The sequence below is a fragment of the Acipenser ruthenus genome, chromosome 22 (genome assembly GCF_902713425.1).
Source record: "Acipenser ruthenus chromosome 22, fAciRut3.2 maternal haplotype, whole genome shotgun sequence".
Classification (NCBI taxonomy): domain Eukaryota; kingdom Metazoa; phylum Chordata; class Actinopteri; order Acipenseriformes; family Acipenseridae; genus Acipenser; species Acipenser ruthenus.
The window spans coordinates 10,073,749-10,086,429 of NC_081210.1; the positions used below are offsets into that span (position 1 = coordinate 10,073,749).

Consider the following 12,681-nt stretch of genomic DNA (forward strand, 5'->3'; position numbering starts at 1 on the left):
ATTGGCTCCCTCCCAAGGAGCTTTTTTCATAGGGCAGAATCCAAGTGTTTCATTTTCTGAAACTTTTCTGCAGCACTTCGTATCATCTATATTTTCCTACCCGCTAAATATCCTATTATTTGTGTCCTGTATACTACTATATTGTGGTTCCCACTGAAATTATTATTTGCCATGCCTACTCACTACTGTCATTTTCAATCGCTACATAACCATAACATATACCAGAAAAACACCAAATCTACAATTCTCTCCAATCTTCTAATCTTTTCTGTACTTCATTGAATGCATTGTTCCCTTTAGCATGTATAAACCACTTGAATTAAAATAATCCTTGACACTTTTCTGAAGCGAGGCAGGGTAAAACCTAATTTATGTTAATTATGCCAATTCCCCAGCACTTTTGATTATACCTCTTCCTTGTAGTCATACTCCAGTCATTAGACTTTTCCGGGTTGATTATATCTTTTTTCCAGGACAGTGTCAATTGAGATGCAACATCTTATTTACAATGATATCCTGGCACGCCACAATACACAACAATACAATACAAATAAATTACAGAGCACAATATATAAAAGGTATTATTAAATATATTTGTGGTTGAGGGAGAGTAGCCGTGTGGTCAAGGCTAGCAGCGGGAGTAGCAGAGACAGGAGAATGCAGTTCAAAGCACTTTTAACAACAAAACATATTACTTATAAACATATAACTAAATATTTTAACAAAATCTAAAAAAAATCGGTACCCAAGCAAAGGGCGTGTCTGTGCAGAGGCAGGGATCACAACCTGCTGTTCCCTGTCCTTGTCTTAAACTAGCTCTTCTGGAGCAGACCCCCAGCTCCTCTTTTATACTATGACCTCAGGTCTGATTGATCATCAATGAATTAATTAGCACTTGGCCACCTTCCATACAAATCTTAGAACCCCATGCCATATTTAACACTTACTTTATTTGTATTTTAATTTTTTATTTTTATACTGAAACACACAATATTTAGAAAATACACGTCCAGGGCCCTTGCCCTGCCACAGTGGTATCTTCAATTCTTAATATGGGTTAAAGAATAACTCCCTTTCTAGCCAGTGGTCTACCCACACTTGTAAAGTTGCTGATGTAAATGTCAACTTGAAAAGCTTTGCTAAGCTACTGGCATTCCCCCCCCATTGAAGGCCTCAGGAATTCCATACAGACTGGACACTGGCAACTTTTGTTGAGAAACATGATAGGACAAGGGTCATGGCCAACAATGTAATATTTACCATAGAAGTTGTTTCACTTTTAATGGAACTAACATATGGTAACTTTGCCACATTCTTATTGTTTCCAAGCGTATTGAATTTTATGTAGGCCCATTTGTGCAATTTTGCTTTAAAGAAACAACAGAAGTACATGAAAATAAAAAAAAGACATGGACATATTTGTAGTAATTAAAATAAATTAAATAATAAATAATCAAATACATTTTTACTTAGTAATTCATATATGGCTTTAAGCAATTCTTAGTAATGTATGTTAACTTGATGAACATTAATACATTTAATTAAATGTATCCTCAATATAAAAATGTATCCTCAATATAAAAAGTTATATATACAGTATATATTAAGAAATTTGTAGTATTGCTAATATTTAAGCAAGACAGGGGTCACTTTTATAGGTTCTCTCCCACAGTTCTGAGCCACTGCTGACTAACTAGCCCCACCCTCCCAGAGTTTAGGAGGGAGGGGGCGAAAGAGTAGAGTTGTGAAAACCACATGACAGTCTGGAGGCCACCGAGGCTAGAGCTCCACTCTTTACTCAGAAACCCAGTATCCTCCAGGGACCACCGACCAACTGTAAAACAACAAGTGAAGCATCACAGGGCTAGCCGGGTGCCTGGACCACCCTGCAGACAGGCCACAGAGAGCTGTCACAGCCCCAGATAAACTGACGCCCTTTTCTTTGGAAATTAGCAGTGTCTTAACAAAGACCCCCCCCCCCCAGTGGGAACTACAATACAAAAAAAAAAAAAAATTGAAATACATGAGCTTCAACTGCTTTATAAATACCTTGGCTTTAACCTGGTCTGTCCACAATATTTCCCCCTAATACTGTACCTAAAAATATAAAATCAATAATTGCACACATTTGTTGTTTTTTATTATTATTATTATTATAATGAAACACCCATCGATACCAGTAAAATAAAAAACAAAAGTGCTATTTCAAAGTGAGGTCTCCTGTATTCCAGTAAATGGTTAACACTTGCATGTGTCAGAGTCATAAGACCAGTAAAAGCTAGTGGGAAAAATGCAGACATGAAGCAAGCACCCAGACATGAATCTAGTGGGTGGCATTACTCACTGAGAAACAAGGCTCAAAAAGTCAAGGCTGGTGATTGCCTATCTCTGGGTAGGTGGGTGTTTGGCTGCAGGAGCTAGCTATCTATTCAGAAAAAAAACAATACCAGAGATTGAAAACCTGTTTCTCCACCCAATTTATATTGTTCAATTACCTTCCTTCACTGCAACTCCCAACAACAGCTCAGGCGAACTTCCGATACCCAAGCCAGTTGCCTCTTTACACCCAAGAGCTCGGCAGTGGATGTCTCTGAACTACTGGCCACTGTAGGACAAAGGCAAGCCCTGCAGGTGTCAGCAAACATCGCACAGCCAGGACGTGAACCTGCGACTGTTTGACTCATCCTGCACACCTCAGGGATCCTAAGAAGTGCATAACAATTGTAAAAGCCATTCTCTAGATACACTGAAAAATGGAAATGTGACATACATACACAGTATGTGTGCCTCCGCTGTTTCATATTTGTCATGTAGTGACAATTATCAAACTGTGCTAGTCCAATCTATTTCTTAAAAAAAGAAAAGTGGAATGTCATTAGTAGGGTCGAGAAGGCATGTGTTTATGGTATTGATTTATTCATTATTTAAAGTATTTATACAGGAAGTGCCTGCTGAGAACAAAGCTGCCATCCTTTGGGGTGTACTGTTTGCTGAGGTCCTGAAAGAACACAGGCAGGCTACATCAAACACCTGGTACAACTCAGAAAACCAAGAACACATGGCCTCGCTTATAATCCAACTGTGGTCTGAGTGGAATTCCATGCGTTCTACTAGATAACAAATAGATGTTTACTGCATACTTAAAACCATGACAGCTTGCCAAAGTGTCTTTTTACAACCAGAGATCCTAGATAAAGGACTAACTGTACATATCAATGAATCGTGATACCTTCTTTTATGATATGCCATATCGTGATAGAGGTATGTATCATTTGTATTGTGATACAAGACCAAAAGCACAACAAGGTTCTAAAATGAAGACTATATTATTATTATTTAGCAGGCGCCTTTAGGCGACTTACAAAGACTAGGGTGTGTGAACTATGTATCAGCTGCAGAGTCACTTACAACGTCTCACCCAAAAGACGGAGCACAAGGAGGTTAAATGTCTTGCTCAGGGTTACATAGTGAGTCAGTAAGTGAGCCGGGACTTGAACCGGGGACCTCCTGGTTACAAGCACATTTCTCTAACCACCGGACCACACAACCTCACATATGTTTTATAGTTGGTATGAATGCATACTCTCCCTATCTAATTATTCTTATAACAAAATAGTCTAATTAAATGATCATTTTAAAGAGCTGCGTTGTCCTCCGACGCTGTAGCTCTTGGGTGGCTGCATGGTGAGCCTGCAGTGTGAAAAAAGCGGTCTGCTGACGGCACACGCTTCGGAGGACAGCATGTGTTTGTCTTTGCCCTCCCGAGTCAGTGCAGAGGTGTTAGCGGTGAGCTGAGCCTAAAAATAATTGGACATATCAAATTGGGAGAAAATAATAAAAATAATTGGCAACGACTAAACTAAAAAAGAAAAAAATGATATGAAGTTAATCTAGACAAGATGAAGAATATGCAGTATTAAGCAAAACCCAGAACTCTCTTTAACTTAATTATGGTACCAGCATTTAAAACAATTAGTATACATGCTTGCTATGACTTTTAAAAAAATCTCTTTTGAGATCTATGCAGGACGAGAAAGTGACTTTGTTAGCTACAATCGATTTAATTTATTTGTTCTGAGGCCTCTTCCCCACGGCACACTTTCATTTCACTCAAAACTGGCAGTTCCTTGCATATTGTAAACGTGCAGTTTCATTTAGCTGTAGCTGCACACCTGCAGCGTGTGGTTTCTGAGGTTTGACCTCCGTCACAAGGCCACTTTATACTAACCCTGCCTGGGTTTTCCCAGTTAATATAGCTGTACAGAAATAAACAAGCATGTTAGTAACATACACTCCCAGCAACAGCTGCAGCCATGCAGTATCGTGAACAAGTGAGTGCAGAAAATCTACGAACAAAAGGAGACCATTCGGCCCATCAGTTGTCTGAAGTTTTATCATAAGTGTTTCTTTAAATATGTGTAATGCATCCCAGCATGGGGTAATAATGAATTGAAATACATTTTAATTATGTAACTGTACTATAAAACTGCAATATTCACCAATGAAATAAATATCTGATTTACTGCATACCTTTTTTTTATGCAGTGTGACAGGGAGGAACCTGTCGCTGGTTCTTGCGGGGAAGTGTTCAGCTGGGGCGCGTAACAGGAGGCGTGTTGCTAGGCAACGAATTGAGCAGGTAGGCTCACCCGGCGCTGAGCTGATCGGGAGGTCCGGAATGGCTGAGAGGCGTGCCTGGGGAGCACTGCGCGCAGCTCAAGAAGCGTCTGCACCACAGCTCAAGGCCACTGCACCGCCATGCTACACAGATGGGGGCGATTTCAGTGTAAGAAAGTGTAGCTCTGGAGGATAACTACTACAGAACCCTTCAACTGCAAGATGGAGCCTGTAAGGCTCTTCCCAGCCAGGCCCGTCGGAAAGACCCGGAGTCGCCGGGAGGCCGGGACTTTGGGAGCATCAGCAGTAGGTTAGTTTAGGGGATGTTGAGCCCAACCAGTATAGAGAGGGTTTCGTAGTTTAGTGGTTCCTGTAGCGGGACGTCTCTTTTAATGAGGCTAACGCTCGCCTTGTGTGGCAAACTTTTATTTTTAGCTTTGTTTTTGTTTTGTTGTCTTTATTCAAATCTGACACTAGGGCTACCATTGCTAGTCCCCCTAGTGGCCACACCTATGTGTTTATTAAATATGCGTGCCAGTGCGGCGTGTCAACACCCAACGCTCTGTGTCTGACTCATTATTATTCAGTGACGACCCGCGCAGGTAACATCCCCCTGTCACATTCAGGCATTCTGGGAGTGTATGCCATATTTTTTCCTCAGAGCTGTCAACACTATAAGCAATCCCTATTTTATTTCTCCTCTCCAGCGATCCAGTCATTATTAAATGTAACATACTGTCTCCATGTACTAGGCCCTTAAGCCAGGTATTTGCAGACAACCTGCTCCCCCAGATCAGCCCCCACTGCCTGGAAGAGAATGTCTGCTGCCACCTGCCAGCAAACAGATGACCTACACAGCAGTGTAGGGATGTGGTGATAAAGAAGTTTCGATAATCTGATATTGCTGGATTTAAAGAACATTTGTCTGTAATTGAAAAGATACAGACTTTTTTCAAACTGATATTGATAGATGGATCATTTAATTACATTAGTCTTACCTGATGTGCTCTTTCATTCACTATACAGGTCTCAAATGTGCACTTTTGAAAGAAACACATGCTATATCAAACAGGTATTTTATTTTTAAAAATGATTAACTAATGGTATCTGGTATACTACAGCAAGCTCTGTTTGCAAACTTTACTTTCAGGTAGTCTTGCACTACCTGGTCATTGCATCAACTGTCCCCACTCCTTCCACATCTATTCTCCTTCCATGCTTTGACCCAGCAGACACAGCAGAGGTGTAATGACCTAGGAAGTAAAACAGACTACCTGAAAGTAAGTCCTGCAAACTAAGAGCTTTCTTTAACCTAGTGTGGAACCGGATGGCATTATTTAAAATGAAAATACGTGTTTGCTATAACATGTGTTTCTTTCAAAACTGCACATGTGAGATAGCAAACAGGTATGACTATGGCATTGTTCATTAGCTACAATCACTTGAATAAAACAAATACAAGTTTTAAGTTTAAGATAGAGGAGTAGGTGAATATGTATGTTGTAGACAGACAGATCAGTTATAGATAGATAGATCGATAGATAGATCGATAGATAGATAGATAGATAGATAGATCGATCGATCGATCGATCGATCGATCGATCGATCGATCGATAGATAGATAGATAGATAGATAGATAGATAGATAGACAGATAGATAGATAGATAGATAGATAGATAGATAGATAGATAGATCGATAGATAGATAGATAGATAGATAGATAGATAGATAGATCGATAGATAGATAGATAGATAGATAGATAGATAGATAGACAGACAGACAGACTGAATGTTAATACGTAAAGGGTGTCTCTTTCTGTTACTAGAGATCTTGTGCAGTTTGGGCTGCGAAACAAAAAACAGAAACAGTTTTTTTTTTTACTTGAGTTCTGTATGTTCTGGAATTCTCACAAATCCTTGAAGAGTCCAGAGAGATTATAAAAACCCATATTTACTGGAAAGTCATACTGATCTCAAATATACAGACATCTTATAGACATATAAACATACACATCAATAGAAGACAATCCTATGTATGAAGGAAATACTGAGTGACTGGTGAGAGAGGAGGGTACGTGAAGAGATGGGGATACTGCTGCTCCCTAAATGTGGCTTGCAAAAGGAAATCCTGAAATCTGACTCTTGGCACCAGACTGACTGGCAGCAGTGAGGCTAAGGGATGGGGGGAGTCAGTGTTACTGGGATCCACATACTTTCCCTGTCGGGTCTTAACTGCTTATAGGAAACTGGGAGCCAAGTTAGCCCCATGACCCTAGGCAACAGACACATTGGGGTTGGCATGGGAACGCAACAAACTCCACAACACACAGTCAAGGCCACAGGCACCGTCCCTGTCTCTGGTAGGGACTAGCTAACAATCAACACAGCAGAAGGCAGGCTTAGCTTCTTCTCTGGGGAAGACACAACGCTAACTCTTTCCCAGAGAACTACACATGCCATACAGCATCTATGAGACTGGAGTCCCTTTTATTAGAAACGCCTGACAGACCTTTATTTTGTTTTTCTGTGGCATTCGGTTTGTTTTGTTGTGGACCCTTCCTCTCTCATATACAGACTATAGAATTAGTAAAATATTCATTTATCACAGTATCTCTTTATAAAAATGATAAATTATTCAGAAACAGAACCATCGTTAGAGGTAGTTTAGGAGCTGACTTCATTGGGAAGGTAAAAGCTACTGTACAAACAAGGTCAGCTACAAAGGTAACTGCCCAGAAACTGATCAATAGTGTCTTTATAGTTGTTTGAATATTTATTTATCTTTTCAATATTTTGCTTTCTATATGTTTCACTTTTTTTTTTTTCTTTAAAGCTGGGCATTCTGTCTGAGAATCCTGGGGTCACCCTGATAGTGCCCTGCAATGCAGCTTTCTGAGCAGCAGATTAACGTTCTGAGGTTTGAAATGATCGCTAACCATGTTTCTGACTGTCATCTAAATAAGAATAATGAGAATAACTTGATTGCTACTGAGATGGACTGTTCCTCTTCCTTCCTGTTTACAGGCTCCTGGATTTGATTGGTTTGTATTTGCAAAGCACTTTTCACATTTCCCAGTAGCTGGCAATAAAACAGAGTTTTAAAAGGAAACCATTCTTCTACTGATGTGACCTTTAGTTTCCTGGCAGAAAGGGTGAAGGAAGCCCAGTATTCTATATGTGCAACACACAGTGCACAGTGGGTAAATAATGACTGAGAGAACACACACAGGTCAGGATTAAACATGCTGACCTTTCTTACTGCAGTAAAAGGTCACAGAGAACGTTTCATCCTGAGATTCTGTTTTCCCCAGCAGTTTGAACTTTGGTTCGCAAAACAGTGTTAGTCAATTATAGGTTGAGAAATCTAGAATATACTGAGCTTCAGGTTGAAACAAGCATAATGCTTCCTAATTAGAAATTACAATTGCTGAATTTTATTACTTCACAACTAGGCCACCGTTAACACTTTCCTAATTCACACTAAACCTCACTAATTCATATATATATATATATATATATATATATATATATATATATATATATATATATATATATATATATATATATTATCTTAAGGGTACGTTTCCATGCAATAGGTCACGTTGTGCAACTTGTAAATACATTCACAGCAACACAGTAGTTTTTTTTCCTGTCGCCAGACATTTTAACAGAAATGACCACACTATAGAAGACATCACAATTTGTGGGATGGTTCAATGCTATGGAACTAATGCTGTCAGGAAACAAAAGGAATGTGAACTTATTTTCAAACTAGGCACTTTGGAGCCATTTGGAATGAACATTCTATTCTGAGGTCATCATCATCATCATCAACATTCTGGAGTTTTGTTTAAAAGACTACTTGTTTGTTTTCTTATCAACTTCTTAAAGCACTGTTTTTTAAGTACCTTATATCCTTTTCTTTTTTCTTTTTTTCTTATTGATCATTTTGGTACACAGCATTTTTCCTTTTTCTCAAACATATACGTATACAGTGCTCCCTAGCTATAAGGCTCTCGGTTATAATGCGCCTCGGATATAACGCTCCTACAGCATGTCCCTCAATTCCCTATACTAGCGATTCATTCAATATTTCTACAGTAAATACAGTACCGGTGTTGTTCAAAGTGTAAACAACTTCTCAGTCTAACTTCCATTTCTGTCTCTCCCTTTTGATACAGTATCTGAACTGAAGAAAAGCTGCGCTGGCACTTTATAACAGCATTCTTTTCATAACTAAATAAATATTAGGCCTATTACATGGTTATCTTTCATAATGTATTTACTTTTCTTGCTGCGAGAGCTGCTTTCTCCGGGAAATGAGACGCTTCAACTTCACTTCAGCCCCGCTCCGGCAGCCGAACCTGGGGCGAGCCCATTCCCTCTTCCACTCTCCCGACCCGCTCTCCTTGAAGAAGACTCCTTCTCGCACTTGGTTTGCATTTTTGCTTCACTATATGTGCATTATAGTTATTTTATTTTATATTTTAGTCAGATATGTGTTATGTGTCCCGCGGCGCCCCCCACCCCCTCCCCCGTTTATAACGCTCTTCGGTTATAACGCTCGTAACTTGTGCTAAAGAAGGTTCTAAGAGGGCACTCCATGTGGAGCGCCTTTACCGGATGCGCCCTATAGCCTGGAGGTCGCAGGTTCGAGTCCAGGCTATCCCACTGCCAACAGTGGATAGGAGGTCCTTGGCTCACTGCGCACCAGTGACCCCTGTAGACTGGCCGGGCGCCTGCGGGCTTGCCTTGTCCTCCGATGCTGTAGCTCTGGGTTGGCTGCCAAGTACGTTTTTAACAGTTGGGCACGCGCGGGGGTGTAGTGGGGCCAGAGTGGGCTTAAGCGCTGCTCCGGTACTTGTTTTTTGTGAAATGCCGTTCCGCCACTTTTATATTTTTATCCCACGGTCAGAGTTTCCTGTCACTCACTGTGACGTTACAACAGTTCCCACTAGATATGTCTCAGTCACACAGAGCAGGCTAGCAGGGGAAGGTACTGTGTGGTTTGGATTGGTTTAATTGTCTGTCATTTAAAGACTCTGGTAGTGACGTTTTAACTCTGGCAGCCTGTCCCAGTGTGAAAAGAGGTATAGCCCCATGTCCTTTCATATTAACAGAGGTTCATATTAATTTCCACATATCCACTCGATAACAATTATTAATTTAGACCGCACATTGAAATGACTGGGCTGTGACAAACGACCGCGTCATCACACCTTTTTGGACTATTTTGGCCAAAAAAAAAAAGGAAAGTGACAATTACTTTATATCTTCTACAACTTTGATGGCAAATACTACAGTGGATAACAATAACAACAATAATAATAATAATAATAGCATAGCCACAATGCCATTGTGTTGATTACAGTAACAAATGTGCTGATGCACTGGAACCAGAGAATGCAGCGGGTTCCTATACAACAACACCTGATCTTTATCCGATCTTCAAGCTGATCCCTAGATCGGTAAGCTGGGCTGGACTGTTATAGGCGTTTATCCGACCTGCGCTGGGCTGTACTGTTATAGGCATTTATCTGACCTGCAGTCTTTCCAAAGTCAGGGAGTTTCGCTGTCACCAGAATGGCAAAAATTGGATATAACAGCAAAACTTGTGAGCAGCAATTAAAATCTTTGCACCTTGCAGAGCACAAGGAATGCACATAAAAAGCAGTTCCAAAATGCTACAGTAGGACATGTACGTTGGTATGTGTATTTAATTTAATTTTAAATTAAACTTAATAAAAAAATATAATGTTACTACCATTACTGATTTTAGGACAGCTATGGTACTTTTATTTTTTTTTGCCACTACACCACTGGACAAGCACAACTCTCTAAACTGTGACATACGAAAGCAGATCCCTGTGACAAAATGTACAGCACATGTAAAAAATTTATAGTTTTATAATCCAAATGCAAAAGTCCAAGCCCCAATTAAACTCTGGAAATAATAAAAATGTGGTATTAGACTACAGACTGCCATAAGTAGTGCTCTGGGGGTTAGGCTTGCCACCTGTCAGGAGGGGGTAGGTAAATCTCTCTTTGGTTTGATCAAACAGAAAGAGGTCTCCATGGGGACAGGCCCACAGTGAGACAGGCGTTGGGCCGTATAAACCGTTGAAACTCAGCATGGGGAGTGCTCAGGGCCGAGTCTGTGCCGCCAAGCAGCATGACAACAGACAGGGAGAGCGGGACTGTCAACGACTCACTGAGCAGCACTTACATCAAGGTTTATCTTCACTCGGGCCTAAACAGAAGGGACACTGTGTTATAAAGCTGTAACTGTCACTTAAGATTGGACTGGAAAGCAGGGAAGCAGTATGGCCTAGTAATTAGTGCTATGAGATTGTGAGGGAAGCAGTGTGGCCTATTGATTAGAACTGGTGGATCAGGAAGGAGTAAACCAGTGGTCTTAGAGGTAAAGAACTGAGAGAGAAGGACCAGGGTCTTAAGAAAGATCCTGATATCTGCTGCACAAGAGTACAAATCTATTATGGGATAAAGAACTTTTCAAATCTTGAGCCCATTGACCCCATCAGACAAACATGCAACATAAAAGCCCCCTCTACATACAGTACAGTACAGTACATTTCACAATGACACTCACAGATTCAGTTCTAAAATGCGTACCGGTGCTAGCTGGCTTCCTCGTTTGCTGTACTGCTGGCTAAAGGCTTCCCTCAGTGGCCACTGTGATGCACGTTACTTTGTAAACCTTTCTGGCTACAGACCGGGGAATCTTGGCAGCCTGTGAGGCTTGCTGGAATCCAAGATTCGAGTCACAAGCTCCAAGGCCCCAGACAGGTAGGTCCACACATGCACACAGACTCCTCTCCTTCACACCCCAGGAGATAGAGCCAGCCTCAGTCCTCCCTCCTTGTTTGTCTCAACCCCTCTGCTCTGCACTCTCCACTGGCTACCTATCTCTGCCGACATCCAATTTAAGACCCTTGCTCTTGCCTACCGCTCTATTCATCATACTGTCCATTCCTATCTCCAATCCCTCGTATCTCCTTCTATTCCCTCTCGCCCTCTCTGCTCATCCTCTACTGGCTAACTTGTTATGCCTTCTCTTCACTCTCCTTCCTTCTGTGCTCGCTCCTTCTCTTCCCTTGTCTCCCTGTGGTGGAACCAGCTACCGGTTATCCTCAGGACTGTTCAGTCTTTTACTGCTTTCCATCGTCTTCTCAAAACTCAGTTATTCAATCTTTATTTGTAAATTATTTATATATATTTTTGTATTTCCTTTACTTATAATTATTTTGTATATATTGTATATACTGTATGTGTTTGTTTTACATTTTTATTACCTTAATTTATATACTTTTATATTTTGATAAATTTTCTGTAAGTCGCTTTGGATAAAAGTGTCTGCTAAATAATTAAATAATAATAATAACAATAATAATAATATCACTGTGTTATATTTTTTAATATAATTAATTTTATCCACATTAACCCAAACTCCAAACAATAAATAGAAAACTATTTGACAGGTCATTAGTCTTCCAAAGAATATTCAGCAGAAATGATCCCTAAACCTTTCAACACCTCATTTCGCTGTCATTAACAAACCAGCTAATCTATGAAGTGAAACAGTAACACAGTTCCTGAGTGTACGATGCACATAGACCTTTCATTAACCTAGTATTGTACCAGTTAATCATTATTAGTTAATAACAAATGAAAATACGCATTTACTGTAACCTGTTCTTTAAAAACTGCACATGTGAGATGTACTTAGTACATGAATGGAAATACGACTCCTACTGAATAGTTGTTGCACCCATTCCAGGTTTTATTACTAGCTTGATTAGCCATAGTGTGTATAGGTAAAAAGCTCAGGTGTGTCTTGTTAAACTCACAGTAAAACTAGGAATGGATCAAACTGCTATGCAATGGGAGTCTTATTTCCATCCCTGTAGTGAATGAAAGCGCATGACAGGTAGACAAAATAGACAAACATGTTAATATTACATCTGTACATTCCTGTCGTCAAGTTCTAGAAAAGCACAGAAACTGACTTTGCAATGTCCAGTACCACAAAAGAGTCTAAAGTG

At 40.2% G+C, this 12,681-nt stretch overlaps 1 protein-coding gene across 6 annotated transcripts in view; it reads right to left on the reverse strand.

Annotated features, from left to right (window-relative positions):
* The window catches only part of LOC117431725 (ankyrin repeat and fibronectin type-III domain-containing protein 1-like), a 256,983-nt gene that overhangs the window by 34,694 nt on the left and 209,608 nt on the right, over positions 1-12,681 (reverse strand). The gene's annotated exons all lie outside the window — the stretch shown is intronic.